We start from the raw sequence: 4973 nt of genomic DNA, 5'->3' as shown, positions 1-4973 counted from the left end.
ATTAGAAACTTAATGGCCATATACCAGTTAATGTAAGTTACAGTTTAAACTCAATTTTGTTTCTCACTTCCCTTCAGCCGAGAGTTTTTTTCTCAAAAAATTCAAGAATCTAATAACTTTATAAAAAGAACCATTTCAGTTAAAGGTGAATGTTATACACATTTGAGAATTTTTGAAATGCAACTTCGCAAGTAAGTAATGTATAAAAAAAAGATTTCAGAGGTAAGCAAGCTACCATTTGATTTTTATTGTGGGAAAAAGGGGGGGGGGGTTAAAATAAATTTAAAATAAACAGGCTTCATCCTTTTTTTGTTGAAAGAATGCAGGATGTGCCAATCCAGCCCCCTACCCCCCCACACACACCCCCCCCCCCCTAATTCCCCCTAAAAAAATCGTAAAAATCGTACGTTTGCCGCCAAATATATGAATTCAATATATATGAATTCAATAACAATATAAGTGTATCAAAAGAATGAATTTCCTATCTCATTAGTGAATGAAATGTTATGAAAAAATGGATTTTGTCTTGTTATTAGATACATATAGGCATATATTTTGGATTAAAAATCATGCTAATAGGTTTTTATATGTCTCTGATAGTGTTGATCAGGATTAAACACTTGTCATTATATGATCCAATCAGAGCTTACCGTCCAAAATTGATGACATAAGTTGAATGATTTTCTTCCAGATTTGCTGCCTATTTGAACATGTACTACACGGACTCTTTTTATTTATAGGATCAATCGTGCATTGGTGAGTTGATAGGGATTTTATCTTTTGATTATATTTGATTTTTTTATATATATTTCCTGTCTTTTTTATTGAAGTATAAACGTTGGTACCAGCATTTCTTTCAGCATTGTCCAGAATACTATTCATGTCCATATATTGAAAAAAAAAAAACATTTACGGACCGACCATTTAGCTTCAAAAGGGGGTGTGTTCTTTTCTGAGTAAGAAAATTATTTAGTTTTTCAACTATATAATATATTATATATTTTTTCTCATAAAATTGGGGATCAAAATGTTTTTTTAGGAAAAAACCATAACCCACCTTTTGAAGTTAAATGGTCAATCCCTTAGTGTACTAATATGAATAGTTACTGGAATTGTTTGAAAAAAAATATAGTTATTGATGCTAACGTAAATATTTTAATTAAAAAGACAGGAAATATGTCGGTGAAACAAAAAAGTTCAAATCTAATTGAAATTTAAAGTGCCCATGAACTCACTGATCATGCACGAGTGATTCTATTCATAAAAAGTGTCCGTGTAACAACTAAAAAGTGTCCGTGTATCATCTAAAAAGTGTCCGTGTAACACCCGTTAATGTACTGTTTTTCTATAGCTCTGCTGGGGGCAAAGTCGTACAATTTACCTAAACCAAAATAAGTAAATATTTTTTTTCAATGTATTTGAAAATTTGAGTTTTCGAAAAATACGACGTTTCTTTTGCAGTTCAGTATAATATAAAGAGACTCACTTCGGAGAGCTTTTCTACCAAAACAGATCTAGCAGGATCGAACCAGTACAATTTGTTTGACAGTAACAACCGATGGGGAAAAAATCAAACATACGACTATTTCTTTATTATACAAGATTCAGTTCAAAAGATAAACCATTGAATTTCCACAAAAATGCCCGAAGTTACGACTGAATTGATCAATCGATTCTCTATGAGTTATATGCGCAAGATGTGTACCATTTGTAACCAATGTTAGAACCTTCGACTGCAAATATAAAAAATAAGAGTATTAATACTAGTAATAAATCTATGGAATAGAAGTGTGTAAATTTTACGAATAGCCTTATAAAAAGTAACTTGTACATTTATTATAATTTTTTATGACATCTATCATAAAACTTATAATGTATTCGTTTTGACAAAAAATTAGATATACTATGTGTACTATATACATATATAAAAAGGAATGAAGCTAATATATTTTTATCTGAAACGAAAGAAGAAATCATCAAACTTTGCATCTTTCAGCTTTCACATGATTGGAATTGTTTAATCGCCTTGAATCTATGTAATGCAATGTATGAGTTAAAGTTATCTCCATATTGTTTTAAAGTGCACAGCACTCATTCGGTACATCACAAGGTATATTTTGCTTTTTTTTTCTAAATACCATCTCTTTTGCGTTAAATAGGATTCTCTTCAAGAACATTTTAATATTGTTGTGTAAAACTTCTCTTTGGTATTAGAGTCAGTCGAATTTTTAGTTCGGTAGAACACTATTTATGTCACTTAACCTTTGTAATTCTATGTTTAATTTTTTTAGGAACATTCCGATTGTTGAGTATCCTAAGGTGTCAGTGTAAAACTATATCCCAAACTAGTGGCGATATCGGTCATCGTTTTAATCCAATGAAAATATGCAAGACTGAAGAAGTACCTCACAAGGTTCTCTGAGTTTCTTTAAAATATAGATTCAATCAAGTCTGAGGTAAAATATTAACCATAAGAGTCAATGTGAATGTTTACCAATCGGCTTGTCATATTAGTCATATATATGTCAAGTACCTCATAAGGAATGCCACCGTTAAAATGTAAGATGGGTTTCTCGTAACATTTTTCAATATAACCTTCTATGTGAAATGATACACCCGAGGTTTCATAATAGTTGATTATTCAACTCCAAAATGACAAAAAATCTTTCAGCACATCAGCCCTTACCTTTCCTTTTTGACTGGTGCCACTAGTGTATCAGGATTAGCTAACCCTTCCAGAGAACCCCATGTATTTTTGTCGAGTTCACGTTCCTCAGTTTTTAGTTTTCTACGTAGTGTTTTGAACCTGTTTATCTTTTTGTCGTAGATCCTTATTTAATTTGATTTTTAAGAATTATTCCTTATTGTATACCAGTAAGAATGTGCATTGCCGTTTTTCACTAGTTATCATTCTTTATATTGTTCACATCTCCGTCATCCTTAATTTCATTACAGGCAGAACATTTGTTTCAGTTATACCTTATTGCATACCAGTAAGAATGCTTGGTTCCGTTATATAACACAAAATCCAGATACATAATAGAAAAACATAGGACATGGGGTATTCATCCATGACACAAAATCAGTACATGTACAGCAAAAAACACACAAAAAGCAAAGGAACAGTGCTTGTATTGCTATTCTTCAACTCAAACTCACAATGAGGCATTCAACACGGAGGAAAAAAAAACAACAAAAAACTCTCACCTCACTGCAAGTTTAAGTCGGCCCCTAGCACCGGTTTGAGCGGAATTCTTTGCAAAATGATTCGGATATACTTTGTATGAAGTATTACCACCAAATCGGGCCCGGTAAAAAATAACATATTGGAAAGAAGTACATATTTAAAACAAAATAGTTCCTACATTATGTTTTGTCATCAACACTTATCTGCAGGGTCAAAATGTCCTGCTCTATACTACTCAACAGTGTTAAAATTTTCCATCGGCTGCAAGGATGACCAGTGACGACTATATGAAATAGTCAAACGACACGACAAGATATTATGCATAAAACTTTATGTAAGATTTTCCGAGGGAACCATCAGGTACTCTCAAAACAGATATATTTGGAAGTGTGTGTGCATAAAAAAAAGGTCCGAAAAGATCACTTCAACCCGTCTACGGTCAACATTTCATGAAGAAGTTAAAGTTTTAGTTTGAGTTACAATTGCATTATCTGTAAAAACTGAAGATAAGAACACTAGACTCAGACAGTATTATATAATTTTCATGTAAAATATTTCTAAAGACTGAATTATAATAGGATTATATTTGATTACATTTAAACTGGTCAAATTGATCAACATATATGAAAAGGTTTTAGATTTTGATATATAGATCTAAAACAATATTTGCATACTAAGGTCAGCTAACAACCGTCTTAAAATGTAATACACAAATTTTCGTAAAACGAACTATACCCGATTTTTATATTTTTTTTTAGTTTTCCACTGTAAATTGACCTTGTAATATTCTTGTATACAAATTTGTACCAATAAATACCTCTACTGATGTCAGGCCTCTAGGGGTATGTATCAATGAATGCTCCGACTCCGTCATGTTGTAAGCGTAGCACTTTTTCTGTCGGTGTGCTGTAATTTTCACTCCAAACATTCTCTGAAACAAGTATTGAATCCACATTCTCTGAATCTTTTCAGTCGTGTTTGTCCATAGAATAACTACAGTATTATTAAGATGCACAAATGATAATATAAAAAGTTGAAACACTTGAACTTACATCAAATAAATGGTTTGTTGTGTTTACTGAATGAAGGTCATTTATACTTTCTCCGTAACTAAAGTTTTCATGGTGTACATGTATACATTTGTATGTGTATTACGCCGCTGCTTTGGGTGTCACGTAAAAGTGTGAGCTATTGTGTACAGATTCAATGAGCATTTGTCAAGTAAGGACTATAATCAAGTATGGTCAATCCTTCAACAATAATTCAATTAATAACAGATTTTCGATTGCTGCAGATCGAATCCTTCTAACGATTTTTGTCTGCCATTGTTTTGGATGTGGCACCTGTGTTGCTATAGAATTGTAGTATCAACATTTTTTATGTAATGTGTTTTATTTGTTTGTTTCTTGTTTAATACACTGTACCTCTCCTTTACCATCTTTACAATTTTTACTTACCGAATCAGGCTCATATAGAAATTGTAGGTCTGTATGTTCTGGGTGATCTGACAAGCATGTTTTGAAACCATATCCAACCTTTAATACAGAAATACAAATGGGTTACAGGCTTGAAGTTAATAAAAAATACATGTGGTATAATCTTTCAATAAAGTTGGAACATGAAGACATCATTTGATATATTTGTATGAGGGTGCAGCTATTTTGATCCTCAATGCTCTTCAACTTCGAACTTTTTAGGTCTTTTAACTTTTTTATTATAACATTACTGACGAGTCTTTTGTAGACAAAAAGCGCGTCTGGCGTACACAATAATAAGCCTGGTATCC

General features: G+C 32.0%; 1 long non-coding RNA gene across 1 annotated transcript; it reads right to left on the bottom strand.

Annotated features, from left to right (window-relative positions):
* Positions 1–1577: 1577 nt before the first annotated feature.
* LOC127705854 (uncharacterized) lies at positions 1578–4184 on the bottom strand. The gene is made up of 2 exons (XR_007984070.1): positions 4005–4184; positions 1578–1733 (listed from the first exon to the last, which is right to left on the bottom strand). It is a non-coding gene; the product is annotated as an uncharacterized LOC127705854 (long non-coding RNA).
* Between the last annotated feature and the right edge of the window lie 789 nt (positions 4185–4973).

The sequence above is a fragment of the Mytilus californianus genome, unplaced genomic scaffold (assembly GCF_021869535.1).
Source record: "Mytilus californianus isolate M0D057914Y unplaced genomic scaffold, xbMytCali1.0.p SCAF_6, whole genome shotgun sequence".
Lineage (NCBI taxonomy): Eukaryota > Metazoa > Mollusca > Bivalvia > Mytilida > Mytilidae > Mytilus > Mytilus californianus.
The sequence above is the reverse complement of the archived record's forward strand: the minus strand, read 5'-3'. Positions and strand labels throughout refer to the sequence as shown.